Genomic DNA, 15,247 nt, shown 5'->3' with positions numbered 1-15,247 from the left:
TCCATACTTCCCAACTGTCCTGGTTTGTGTGGGATCTTCCTGAGATAAAAAACGAACAAAAATATTGCGCTTGGGGCAAAACCTAAGAGCTGCAACTAAAAACCATCAAATATCAAATTATGAATTAGATCAAAAAAGTTATACATAAAGTTGCGCTAAATATGCGTGAAATCTATAGTGAAAAAAGTAATAAAACTCAGTATAGATTATATAGAAAAAGTGAATAAATCAAAAAAACACCATATAAGAAATTCAATCAAAAAAAGTCCTTATAACCAAGAAATCCTGGTTCTAACTAAAAAATAATGAACAGGGAAATCAGTCCTTTTCAAAAGTTTGATGAGACCTTCCTGGTTTTGCCAATATCGCTTTCAGACCGGAAATGTTTGACTCTTACCGCAATGGGTGGACTCCCAATCAACTGAGTCATTAGCGCTGGCAGACAGCCCTCTGCAGGGTTCGCTTATGCGTATTCCGTTCCCACACGCTGCTGGGGGCGTGAGTACGTGCAGGTCATCCGAAGGCTACTGACCTGGGCCGAAGAGTTCCGGAACCAGCCGATCGTCCTGCTATTCCTCTTGGACACCACGAAGAAAAGGCAAGGTGGCCGTCCGATCACTATGAGTTCCTGGAGTTGTCTAGAGCTCTCCAATGAGTTGTCAAATACGAAGGTTTTTCTGTGAGCAAACCTGTAGTGAAACATAAAACGCTCGGGCCACCCGGCCACGAGCGAGGGGAAGGGGAAAACAAAAGTAGATACACAGCAGACCAAAGGTATGACCCAAAATGGCCCGATTATAACAAATAAAAAAATATGCATAAAAAAACGGTTAAATTAAGAGCAAATATACACCTGTGCTGGGGAATATTCTAAGCGTGGTGGTATCAGCACAAACAGCCCTGAGGCTGTTAATTTAACCTTTTTTTATGCATATTTTTTTATTTGTTATAATCGGGCCATTTTGGGTCATACCTTTGGTCTGCCGGGTATCTATTTTTTATTTAATAAATTTGTCGATTGTTTAACGGTACATTCACGATCGGAGTCCACTTTTGTTTTCCCCTTCCCCTCGCTCGTGGCCGGGTGGCCCGAGCGTTTTATGTGTGTGTGGTGACCAAGAGGAAAAGTAGGACGATCGGCTGGTTCCGGAACTCTTCGGCCCGGGTCAGTAGCCTTCGGATGACCTGCACGTACTCACGTCCCCAGCAGCGCGTGGGAACGGAATACGCATAAGCGAACCCTGCAGAGGGCTGTCTGCCAGCGCTAATGACTCCGTTAACTGGGAGTCCACCCATTGCGGTAAGAGTCAAACTTTTTTTCGGTCTGGAAGTGATATTGGCAAAACCAGGAAGGTCTCATCAAACTTTTGAAAAGGACTGATTTCCCTGCTCATAATTTTTTAGTTAGAATCAGGATTTCTTGGTTATAAGGACTTCTTTTTTTGATTGAATTTCTTATATGTTTTTTTTAAATTATTCGCTTTTTCTATATAATCTATACTGAGTTTTATTACTTTTTTCACTATAGATTTCACGCATATTTAGCGCAACTTTATGTATAACTTTTTTGATCTTCCTGAGATACAAGGAAATCCTGTGTATCCGGACTAAGGGTCTGTTTACAACAGAATGTCATGAGGGAAACCTGTATTTTATGTGCATTTTCCACACTGCATTCAAAATGCAATGCTGTAGCAATCTGCAGCATGTGTTTGCCTGCACAAGATCGTATAATCAGAGGAACCGTGCGATCCAGTTTCTGTGCATTTTGTAAAGTAGAGCATGCACAGCTCTTGATGCAGACTGGCACAATTTCAGCCCATTGAAATGAATGAGCTAAAATGGCACAGCACCTGGCAGAGTTCCTTTGATTTGTTGAGTCCTGAAGCCCAGTTCTGAAAAAAAGTTCCAGCACTCAGCTCCACTAACTTGCCTAACGGGGGCACTGGCATGGGCAATAGGGATGAGCCGAACACCCCCCTGTTCGGTTCGCACCAGAACCTGCGAACAGACCTAAACTTCGTGTGAACTTTAGAACCCTATTAAAGTCTATGGGACTCGAACGTTCACAATCTAAAGTGCTCATTTTAAAGGGTAATATGCAGGTTACTGTCCTAAAAAGTGTTTGGGGACCTGGGTCCTGCCCCAGGGGACATGGATCAATGCAAAAAAAAAGTTTTAAAAACGGCCGTTTTTTCAGGAGCAGTGATTTTAATAATGATTAAAGTGAAACAATAAAAGTGTAATATTCCTTTAAATTTCGTAGCTGGGGGGGTATCTATAGTATGCCTGTGAAGGGGCGCATGTTTCTGGTGCTTAGAACTGTCCCTGCACAAAGTGTCATTTGTGCAGGAAAAAAAGTCTTTTAAAATCACTTGCGGCTAAATTGTCGGGTCTCCGTAATACAGAGAACACTCAATGAGTGTTCTCTGTATTAGCCGACAATTCATTCATTCATTGATTAAAAAAAAAAAAAAAAGCGTGGGGGTTCCCCTAAATTCAATTACCAGGCCCTTCAGGTCTGACATGGATATTAAGGGGAACCCCGTGTCAAATTAAAAAAAAAAATTGACGTGGGGGTCCCCCCAAATATCCATACCAGACCCTTCAGGTCTGATATGGATATTAAGGGGAACCCCGCATCAAATTTTCAAAAAAAATTGACGTGGGGGTCCCCCTAAAAATCCATATCAGACCCTTTATCCGAGCACGCAACCTGGCAGGCCGCAGGAAAAGAGGGGGGGACGAGAGAGCGCCCCCCCCTCCCTCCTGAACCGTACCAGGCCACATACCCTCAACATTGGGAGGATGCTTTGGGGGTCTGTGACCCCTCAAAGCACCTTGTCCCCATGTTGATAAGGACAAGGGCCTCATCCTCACAACCCTGGCCGTTGGTTGTGAGGGTCTGCGGGCGGGGGGCTTATCAGAATCTGGAAGCCCCCTTTAACAAGGGGACCCCCAGATCCCGGCCCCCCCTGTTTGAAATGGTAAGGGGGTACAAAAGTACCCCTACCATTTCACAAAGAAAGTGTCAAAATGGTTAAATAAGACAAACACACTTTTGAAAAATTCCTTTATTAAAAATAAAAAAAAGATTCCAGCGGTGCTAATCCACTCTTGCTATCCAGCGACGGATCTCTGGGGTCCAGCGATGGATGATCATATCCAGCGACGGGGGATCTCTCAGTCCAGCGCTGTCCATACATCCTTCTTCTGTCTCCACTCCGGAGACACTGCAAAGAGCTCAGCGCTGACGTTTCTTATATTAGGAGGGCGGGGCCACCCATCACCTGACCCCGCCCCTCTGATGCTGGAGAGGGAAGCCAGGGGTTCCCCAGTGACGTGTGGGTGACCCCGCCCCCTCTGATGTAACGCAGGTTTCCGTTACATCAGAGGGGGCGGGGTCACCCACACGTCACTGGGGAACCCCTGGCTCCCTTCACCAGCGTCAGAGGGGGCGGGGTCAGGTGACGGGTGGCCCCGCCCTCCTAATATAAGAAACGTCAGCGCTGGGCTCTCTGCAGTGTCTCCGGAGTGGAGACAGAAGAAGGATGTATGGACAGCGCTGGACTGAGAGATCCCCCGTCGCTGGATATGATCATCCATCGCTGGACCCCGGAGATCCGTCGCTGGATAGCAAGAGTGGATTAGCACCGCTGGAAACTTTTTTTTATTTTTTTCATTTTTAATAAAGGAATTTTTCAAAAGTGTGTTTGTCTTATTTAACCATTTTGACACTTTCTTTGTGAAATGGTAGGGGTACTTTTGTACCCCCTTACCATTTCAAACAGGGGGGGGCCGGGATCTGGGGGTCCCCTTGTTAAAGGGGGCTTCCAGATTCTGATAAGCCCCCCGCCCGCAGACCCTCACAACCAACGGCCAGGGTTGTGAGGATGAGGCCCTTGTCCTTATCAACATGGGGACAAGGTGCTTTGAGGGGTCACAGACCCCCAAAGCATCCTCCCAATGTTGAGGGTATGTAGCCTGGTACGGTTCAGGAGGGAGGGGGGCCGCTCTATCGTCCCCCCCTCTTTTCCTGCGGCCTGCCAGGTTGCGTGCTCGGATAAAGGGTCTGATATGGATTTTTAGGGGGACCCCCACGTCAATTTTTTTTGAAAATTTGATGCGGGGTTCCCCTTAATATCCATATCAGACCTGAAGGGTCTGGTATGGATATTTGGGGGACCCCCACGTCAATTTTTTTTTTTAATTTGACACGGGGTTCCCCTTAATATCCATGTCAGACCTGAAGGGCCTGGTAATTGAATTTAGGGGAACCCCCACGCTTTTTTTTTTTTTTTTTTTTAACCACTTCAATACAGGGCACTTTCACCCCCTTCCTTCCCAGCCCAATTTTCAGCTTTCAGCGCTCTAGCGCTTTCAGTGACAATTGCGCGGTCATGCTACACTGTACCCAAATGAAATTGTTATCATTTTGTTCGCACAAATAGAGCTTTATTTTGGTGGTATTTATTCACGACTCCGTTTTTTTTTTTTGCGATATAAGCGCAAAAAAAGCGGAAATTTGGGAAAAAAACAATATTTTCTTTTTTCTATTTGAAAAGAAATCCAATAAAATCAAATTTTGTCATAAATTTAAGCCAAAATGTATTCTGCTACATGTTTTTGGTAAAAAAAAATCCGTTAAGTGTATAATAATTGGTTTGTGTGATCACGGACATATGTACGCAAATGATCATGTACATATGTGTGCAGGTGATCACGTACATATGTGTGCAGATAATCATTGGGACATGTGATTTTAGTGGGACATATGTGGGGGACATGTTTTTATTATTAGGGACATGTGTTTTTATTATTTGGGGACATGTATGTTTTGGGACATGTGTGTTTTGGGGACATATGTGGGGACTGTGTTTGTACTGTGTGGTGTGTTGTGTGTTGACACTACACTGATGATCAGTGAGTAAAAAGCTGTGAAAAGCAGCCCATACTCACTGATCATCAGCCGGCTGCAGCGATCCGCTCTCCTCTCCTCTGCGATGACTTCCGTGTGAGGAGAGGAGAGCCGATTGCCTAGCAACCGGCTGTTTGTTTACATCACATGACGGCCGTGATTGGACACGGCCGTCATGTGATCAGGAGGGCCAATCACAGAGCCCTCCTGCCGATCTGAGATGTGCCGTGTCCGGGTGACACGGGCACATCGGGATCGCGCCGCTGCGCGGGCGCGCGCGCGCGCGATCCCGCTACTCCTGAAGGACGTTCCTGAACGTCCTATCAGGAGCAGGCGGCTCCCACCCGGCCGTATATATACATTGGCCGGGTGGGAAGTGGTTAATCAATGAATGAATGAATTGTCGGCTAATACAGAGAACACTCATTGAGTGTTCTCTGTATTACGGAGACCCGACAATTTAGCCGCAAGTGATTTTAAAAGACTTTTTTTCCTGCACAAATGACACTTTGTGCAGGGACAGTTCTAAGCACCAGAAACATGCGCCCCTTCACAGGCATACTATAGATACCCCCCAGCTACGAAATTTAAAGGAATATTACACTTTTATTGTTTCACTTTAATCATTATTAAAATCACTGCTCCTGAAAAAACTGCCATTTTTAAAACTTTTTTTTGCATTGATCCATGTCCCCTGGGGCAGGACCCTGGTCCCCAAACACTTTTTAGGACAGTAACCTGCATATTACCCTTTAAAATTAGCACTTTAGATTTCTCCCATAGACTTGTATAGGGTGTTCCGGCTTTTCGAATTTGCTGCGAACAGCCCAAATTGTTCACTGTTCGCTGAACAGGCGAACAGGCAATGTTCGAGTAGAACATGAGTTCGACTCGAACTCGAAGCTCATCCCTAATGGGCAATTGCCCCGAATCACTAGTAAGGTGCATGGGATCCCAGACACTACAATTGTCTCCTCAATAGCAGCCAGTTCCTCTTTGAAGAAGGGGGGAGAGTTGTCAAGGAAGAACACTTGCAGTGATTGGGGAGGGGGTAAGAGGATGCTGTACAGTATGTGGTAGGGGGCACTTTGGGAGGGGAGAGCATCCGTGCTAGAAGGGGGGTGAAATATAAAATCCTACCCCCCCAGCACAAGTTCTCTCCCCTCTCAAAGCAGTTCCTACCACATACTGTACAGCATCGTCTTATCCCACCCCGCCCCCAAATCACTGCAAGTGTTCTTCTTTGACAACTCCCTCACCCCTGGATCTCCTTCCCCTTCCTCCGTAAGTAACAACCTCAGATTAGCACAGGACAGGTAAAGCCATGCCCACTTTCCTCCCCCTCCTGTCTGTGTTTAGGAAAACATCCTAGCCAAGGAGGAGGGGGGGTTTCAGTCAGTGTGTTAGTATGAGGCAGGAGGGGGGAGAAAGAGGAGAGAGAGGGAAAGATGCAGCTGTGATTGCAGTGATTACAGTGTGCAGGACTCGAATCTCCCCACACAAGCTGTGAGCAAGTCACTAGAGCCAAGTGTCGGAAGTGAGTACTAGCTGTGCTAGAGCTCACACTCCTTGTGGCTGCTACATCAGTCATTCCTGCTGCCTTGGGGCCCCCTTACAGTGACAGAATGCCAGGGCCCAGTAGCAAGTGTGACTGTTGTGGACACTGGTAGTTCCGCCACTGCAACCAGAAAGTGTTACACACTCCTTCCCGAATATGAAGATCCCACACAGAGATTAATAAACATTCAACAAATCGGCCTGTGGCAACTTGGACTCCCACAATAATGGCATACCAGGAGTGTGGCTCACACGGAGATAAATATAAAAGGACAACTCCCATAGTATATCCCTTTTATTTAAAATGCATTTACAGAGGTAAAAACAAAATACAGTATAAAATCCTAATTCTGCACTGCCGGACTTCAGCGGGAGTACCAAGGTCACACATCTGGCCCACACAATGCCTTTCGGCTACACAGGCATCATCAGGAAAAGAGCCTCTTTTTCTGATGATGCCTGTGTAGGAGAAAAATGTTGTGTGGGGCCAGACATGTGACGTCAGTACATCGCTGAGGTTATTTATTTATTGCACATATCTATTGCGGACACTGTTGAAATATTAAAAAACGATTTCATTGTTGTATATAGAATTTCGGACACTTTTGTCGTTATGTATGAAATATTTTATTACTATAGATGACATTTTCGACACATCTTTTATGGTTATGTATGAACTTTAGTGATTTTGTGCATTTATTCATTTGTTTACTTTTCACATTGATTTGTACTTTGTTTAAAAGGACAGCACACCTTTTTTGGGTACTAACTTTTTTTTTCCTTGCATCATGTTTGGGTGTTTTAGGTGCTGCAGCTTTTTCTGGTATTTATACTACTATGCACAGGGTTTTTCTTTGTTATTGCACATCTTCTTTGTTGTGCAGCATAGCAGGGGTGTGTCAATCAAAAGACTAGCAAAATAGAATTGCTAATAGCTAATCAGGTAAAACAATTCCAATATACTGCTTGTTTTTTAGCTGTTCTCAGCTTAAAAACATGGGTGAGAGGAACTTGCTTTGTACTGCAAGGTCCCCTTAAAGTTTCAAGTGAGGTATTACCTTATTAGCTTTATCTAAAAGGAATATTTATAAAGTAGTGGGTACATCATTATTTAGCACCCTCTACATAGGTAGGTGCTAGAGGTTATGATTTTTGGTAGTGCAGGCAAATTTAAAGCTGGAAGCTAGGCCTGTTTCTTTTGGTTTGTGTGGGCTGGGAGGGGCTCAGAGTAGCAGCTGATAACTGACAGACAGCATCACTTCACTGTCACCTCTCTTTTTCTTCTAGAGAATTCTAGAGGAAGAGGAGGGGAAGAGAGGTGGAGCTGTTTGGGGTGTTTCAGTGTGCCCTGACCAATCCCCAGCTAGGATTGGCAGGGGGCAGGCCTCCTTGAAATAACCAGGGTCAGCCCAGCTGGGGAGGAGTTGTTGGGTGGAAGAACTGAGGATGGCGTATTAGGCTTTGAGGAGCTCCCCAGTCTGGGGGGTGACCTTGAGCCTGGGCTCAGGTGCAGGACGGAGCTCTCCAGAAAATCATGGAGGCTCTGAACAGGAGGCACAGGAGGAGCAAGAGAGGACAACAGGAGCTAGTACTGCTGGGCAAGTCTTCAGGAGGAAACCATTGGTTGCAGCCAGGAGGGTTGGTGAGTGACATGTGCAGTCAGGAGGACTGGAGGGGCATGCCAGAGAGAACTGAGTGGAAACAGTCAAAGCTAGGTGCGGAGCCAGTAGGGAGTGATTGCAATATCATGGGCAAAGAAGTTGGGCAGCTGCAGACAGGAGGGCTGGCAGGGCCTGAAGAGGACTGACTGGGAGCAGTAGTCCACCTTTAGGACAGCTAGCACAAAAATACTTTCTATGTTCTTCTACACCATAGGGCCCGAGGTCCCTGCCTGCAAAGGGCAAGTTACTTGGGCCTGGCTAAGCCAGTGTCAGGCCTAAACATGTGCTATGTGCCCCTGGGAGATCAAGAGTTGTGCAGGAGGGAGACAGAAAGAGCAAGAGTGTTGTGTACATAGTTGTCCCCATTGACTAACATACAATTCGCTGGGCATTTCATAATCCCCTTACCCCATCCAAGTTAAATTCCCTAATAAAAATAACAAAAATAAGCACATGGACTGTTTTCTGCCTAAGAGTGACTGAGTAGTGAACGCCGGACTGGGCTACCATTAAATGCACATTCACTAAGTATACATTCACCAAAGATCCACTGTTTTTACACACAGCAATCTCTGGGAAGAATCGGCAGCAGCCCTAACATTCTCCAAAATCTTTCTTCATTGGAAAATTGTACTTCCTGCATTAATCAGCCTATTTATAACCCAATAAAAACTTGCTAAAAATGTTCACCTAACACAATAACCATTCTGAAGTGATGAATGTGTGTTTTAAAGGTCAGAACATGAAGAAATATGAAAAATCATCAAACTGGCATTCTGTAGTTATAATGCCACCTTGGTATCCCATAATTTTCATGTAAAATACAATTCATTTTATTGTATTCTAATAAAAAGTATATTTAAGAAATGTATCAGAGTCTAGGCTGTTGACAAATATAATTTGATTTGAACAGCAATTTTTATGTATATATATATATAATTTTTTTTATAATAATATAATACATTGAAATTATTTATACTTGTTTACCTCATAGAAGATTTGGTACCATGTAAAAATAATTTAATGCAAAATCTAATAAGCAGATTGTATAAAAAAAGGTAAAATAAAATAAAAAGGAGATATTACTGAAAATATAATTTCTTTAAATTATACAGTTGATTAACCACAAATGAAGTAGATTATTATGCTGTTTATATATATAATTTATAAAAGATTATTTAGATGCACATTTTTAGACAGAAATGCATGCTTCATGTTTAGATTAAAGCCCAACTACAAGATCAGTCTCAGCCCCCAGCAACCTCTCCTTCCCACTGCCCTCTATCTGAAACAAAAAAATGGATCCCTATTTAAAAGCCCTTTATAGTTATCATAAGTAGTGGTCGTGTGAGGCTGCAGTCCCGAACCTTCTTCTTCTCTTTTCTTTACTTCCTAGAAGGGTCTTTCTTCAGATGTACACATTGGTGCACACTTCTTATTAGATGCCCAGTGGCCGGTTCCTCTCACAATCCAGAAGAAGTGACCGTTGATCACAGGGGGGCATTGCAGCATTGGATCAGTGCTCACCCACCCATAACTGGCAGGGGTGAGGGACCTAGAGGAGTGTCTTCACAAAATGGTAAAATTTCACAGGCAAATAATTTTTGCCTACAAATTGGGGAAAAGAAAGCCCCCAGTTTCACTCAAACCTAACCAGAAGATTAAAACCAAGTAATTATTATTTTCATAACCTATTTAACTCTGGGGAGTCTCCTGATCCTTCAATTTTCACTTAAAAAAATGCTGGCATGCAGCTCTTCATTGCAGAAAACACATGCAATGTCTCTTCTGTCATAGCAAACACCTGTCTGCCCACATTCTTCTCTTGAATGCACACTGAGCTGCACATGGGCAAATAATTGTGCACCCTAGGCATATTTCAGCTGTGCCAGAATAACAGAATCCTGTGCACATGCACAGGATGACCTCATTCTGCCACCAGCCAATCAAGAGGATGAAAACCAAGCCCCATGAAATAGCCAGGGAGAAGATGATGGCTGATGTGGAATTTAACTGCTGCAACGCCTGAATGAGGAGGTGAGTATTTCTCTCAGTTTAGTTCCATATTAAAGTGGAATTTAGGCAAAATCAAAAATGACATACTGTATATGATGTGAACTATCACTAGCTTTAGCACAGAAGATTAGTATACTAGCTTTCTTTACTTAAACTATATGTAAATGTAATTAATAAACCCTCATATAAGCTAAATATATTAATGCAATTTCAAAGCCAATTCATAATACTCTGAACTCTGCACTGCAGCTGCAGATAAAGTAATCCCTGGTGATCCTATTATGAAGGTACTTGTTAAGGTACTTCCTGTTATGGTGTGAGAACTCTCTATTCTTGGCTTTCAATTACACTCCTGTGTTGTCACCTTGTCATACAGGCTTCCGACGGAGACTACATATGGCCAATTCAACGCACATTATGTTACATAGTTACATAGTAGGCGAGGTTGAAAAAAGACACAAGTTCATCAAATCCAACCTATACGTGTGTGATTATATGTCAGTATTACATTGTATAGCCCTGTATGTTGCCGTCATTGAGGTGCTTATCTAATAGTTTTTTTAAGCTATCAATGCCCCCGCTGAGACCACCACCTGTGGAAGGGAATTCCACATCCTTGCTGCTCTTACAGTAAAGAACCCTCTACATAGTTTAAGGTTAAATCTCTTTTCTTCTCATTTCAATGAGTGGCCACGTGTCTTGTTAAACTCCCTTCCGCAAAATAGTTTTATCCCTATTGTGGGGTCACCAGTATGGTATTTGTAAATTGAAATCATATCCCCTCTCAAGCGTCTCTTCTCCAGAGAGAATAAGTTCAGTGCTTGCGACCTTTCTTCATAACTAATGTCCTCCAGACCCTTTATTAGCTTTGTTGTCCTTCTTTGTACTCGCTCCACTTCCAGTACATCCTTCCTGAAGACCGGGGCCCAGAACTGGACAGCATAATCCAGGTGCGGCCAGACAAGAGTCTTGTAGAGTGGGAGAATTATCTATTTATGCCTGGAGTTAATCCCTTTTTTAATGCATGCCACTATTATGTTTGCTTTGTTAGCAGCAGCTTGGCATTGCATGAGCCTACTAGGACCCCCAGGTCCTTTTCCATTCTAGATTCCCCCAGAAGTTCTCCACCTAGTGTATAGATTTTATTCATATTTTTGCCACCCAAATGCATTATTTTACATTTTTCTACATTAAACCTAATTTGACATGTAGTTGCCCACCCTATTAATTTGTTCAGATCTTCTTGTGCGGTTTCCACATCCTGCAGAGAAGTTATTGTCCTGCTTAGCTTAGTATTGTCCGCAAATATAGAAATTTAACTGTTTACCCCATCCTCCAGGTCGTTTATGAACAAATTAAATAGGATTGGTCACAGCACAGAACCCTGTGGGACCCCACTACCGATCCCTGAGCATTCCCCATTTATCACCACCCTCTGAACTCACCCTTGTAGCCAGTTTTCAACCCATGTACTCACCCTATGGTCTATACCAACTGACCTTATTTTGTACAGTAAACTTTTTTTTTTTTTTTTAAGTTTCAAAAGAGCTTTATTGAAACATAATAAAAAATGGAACAGAGGGTCTCCCACGCAGGGGAGTCGTGAAGAAGAAGTTTACACAACAGAGGTACGACATAACTGGCAAAAGTTCTATAGTTTGCATAGTGAGGCAAAGAGTGAATGGAACAATACCCATCAGCCTGCTCACATCTGAAATTTTCTCAATTACAACATTGAGCAAGGCTCCAAAGTCAACTTGAGGCAGGAGTTGCCCTGAGCCCCCAACACCCCTACCGGGATCTTGCTGTGTCAGGGACTCAGAGCCCTCCCAATCTAAGACAAATTACTGTTAGCAGGGGCCCGCTCTGAGCAGGGTCCAAATTTTCAGCCTCTGTTAGTTGGGGCAATAGCAGATTAGGGAGAAAAGGGCAATGGGGAGGATGGGTTAGGGAAAGAGATAGAGGAAGGAGGGAGGAAAGAGAGGAAAGACAGGAGGAAAGAGGAGAGTAGAGAGGAGACCTCAGGGAGGGCCCGACCTGTCTGTGGGGGTACCCCTAGTGGGGGGAGAAGAGAACAGGTTATAGCCAAGTGAGATCCCCATATGACTCGCCCAGGGTTCCCATATGCTCTTGAACCGGTCAACTTTGTCAAGAATTACACTGGAAGTCTGTTCTTGGAGCATGATCCAAGTAATCTTTCGTTTAGTAGAGTGGAGGGAAACTCTAGGTGATTTCCAGGCCCTGGCAATGGACAATTTCGCCCCAATAAGGATGAATTGGGCCAGAATTCGTGAGAATTTCTTCGCACGAGGGATATCTTGATTGAGGAGAGCGATCTTGGGGTCCTGGGGAATTCCAAGCCCCGTGACTTTGCGGATGAGGTTAAAAACACCATTCCAATAACCTCTGATTCTGGGGCATTCCCAAAAAGTATGGATCAGGGATCCTAGGTGGCCACAGCCCCTAAAGCAAAGTGGGGAAGATTGGGGGAAGATTGACGCAAGTCGTTGCGGGACTAAATACCATCTGGAAATCACCTTGAGGCTGGCCTCCATTAGAGAGACGTTGATGATCCCCTTGAGCCCTCTCGTAAAGCTGCAATGCCAAGTATCCAGGTCCCAATCGAAATCCAGATCCCGCTCCCATTTCAGCATGTATCCTGCCTTAACCTGTGGATCTGCTAGAGCTGCATAAATCAGGGAGATACCACCTCTCATAACCACAGCTGATGTGCACCATTGTTCATAGAGGGTGACTGTCAGGGGGCCTAATGTACGGGAAGAAAGTGAGTGTAGGAAGTGAGAGATTTGGCGGAAGCGAAATCTCTCGGTCAGAGGCATCTCTAGTTTAGAGATACACTGGTCTAATGTGAGGGGACCATTAGAGTTGACGTAGTTCCCAATTCTAATGAGACCCTTGTTGAGCCACCATTGAAATGTTTTGACGTCTAGTCCAGGTGGAAACTGAGGATTATTAAAAATATGTGCTAGAGGGCGCCACGGGGAAGTCAGGGAGTTCTTGGAGTGAACCGAATCGCAGAGGGCCATTGAGTGAGACAGAGTGGGTGACATAATTGGAGGCCTGGACTTGGGGGGTCGCCATATAAGAAAATCTATGGTAAAGTTGGGAATAGCTTGTATTTCCATTTCCACCCAATCCGGTTTCCTACCGTTAGTGTAGATGCAGGAATCTGGCTCAACTGCGCCGCTTGATAATACCACCAAAGATTAGGTAGTCCAAGTCCTCCTTTTCGTCTGGGTCTGAAGAGAACCGATTTGGGTAGTCTATGGGAAGAGCCGCCCCACACAAAGCGGATTATAGAAGAGTGCAAACTGTTGATGTGGGATTTGGGAACCGAGATATGGAGTGAGCGGAAAAGATAGAGGATTCGGGGAAGTAGGGTCATTTTAATGGCATTAACTCTGCCTAACCAGGAGAGCTTGTAAAGGGACCACTGATCCAGATCCGCCTTCAATTTGTTGTACATTGGGGGGAAATTGTGCTTATAGAGTAGACCAATGCTTGGGGTGAGGTGGATCCCTAAGTAGGGAATGGACGTTGGATTCCACGAAAAGGGAAACTGGGTTTGGAGTTTTGCTACCGATTCCGAGTTAACAGATATGTTGAGGGCTACTGACTTGGACATGTTGACTTGCAGGCCAGAGGCTTGCCCAAACTCATGAAGCACCCTTAAAACGTTGGGAGTGGAGATGAGTGGTGATGTAATGAATAGAAGGACATCGTCCGCGAATAACGCGCATTTGTGTGAGGAGGGGCCACAGCGCACGCCGTGGATATCTGGATGAGTCCTAAAAGAGATTGCTAGCGTTTCTATAGCTATAGCGAATAATAGGGGGGATAACGGGCAACCCTGCCTAGTGCCCTTGGCAATGGGAAAGGGGTCTGAGAGATGGCCTTGAAGTTTGATCCGGGCACTAGGATGGGAATAAAGGGCGGCAAGAGTATTGACAAATTTGTGGCCAAAACCCCAACGCTCTAGTGTGCGGAACAAATATGGCCAGGTAACGGTATCGAAGGCCTTTTGGAGATCGATGGATAATAGGAAACCCTCCTGGAGAGGACCGCCATCCCAGCCCGACTGGAGGATGGAGATTATGTCTATAGCTCTCCTCACCTGGTCCGGCCCCTGCCTGCCTGGTATGAAGCCAACCTGGTCCCCATGGACATATGAACCTATGAAAGAGCCCAGTCTGTTTGATAGAATCTTGGTCATTATTTTCAGATCGTTATTAATTAGGGATATAGGTCTATAGTTGCTCACTAGGCTTAGGTCTTTATCGGGTTTAGGTATTACTGATATAAATGCCAGGTTAGATGTCGGATCCAGGGATGACTTATTGTTGAGGGAGTTGAAAAATCGGGCCAGGTAAGGAGCTAGGACATCTATAAACTTTTTATAGTACTTAGTAGAAAACCCGTCAGGGCCAGGGGCCGAGCCAAGTTTAAGTCCTTTTTTTTTTTTTTTTTTTTTTTTTTTAAGTTTCAAAAGAGCTTTATTGAAACGTAATAAAAAAATGGAACAGAAGGTCTCCCACGCAGGGGAGTCAAAAAGAAGGAGTTTACACAACAGAGGTACAACATAACTGGCAAAAGTTCTATAGTTTGCATAGTGAAACAGAGAGTGAGTAGAACAATACCCATCAGCCTGCTCATATCGGAAATTTTCTCAATTACAACATTAAGCAAGGCTCCAAAGTCAACTTGAGGCAAGAGTTGCCCCGAGCCCCCAACACCCCTACCGGGATCTTGCTGTGTCAGGGACTCAGAGCCCTCCCAATATATGACAAATTACTGTTAACAGGGGCCCACTCTGAGCAGGGTCCAAATTTTCAGCCTCTGTTAGTTGGGGCAATAGCAGATAAGGGAAAAAAGGGCAATGGGGAGGATGGGTTAGGGAAAGAGATAGAGGAAGGAGGGAGGAAAGAGAAGAAAGACATGAGGAGAGAGGAGAGTAGAGAGGAGACCTCAGGGAGGGCCCGACCTGTCTGTGGGGGTACCCCTAGTGGGGGGAGAAGAGAACAGGTTATAGCCAAGTGAGATCCCCATATGACTCGCCCAGGGTTCCCATATGCTC

This window comes from Lithobates pipiens, unplaced genomic scaffold (genome assembly GCF_037356315.1).
Source record: "Lithobates pipiens isolate NorthernLeopardFrog02 unplaced genomic scaffold, aLitPip1_a1.2 Scaffold_22, whole genome shotgun sequence".
Classification (NCBI taxonomy): domain Eukaryota; kingdom Metazoa; phylum Chordata; class Amphibia; order Anura; family Ranidae; genus Lithobates; species Lithobates pipiens.
Note: the sequence above shows the minus strand (reverse complement) of the source record.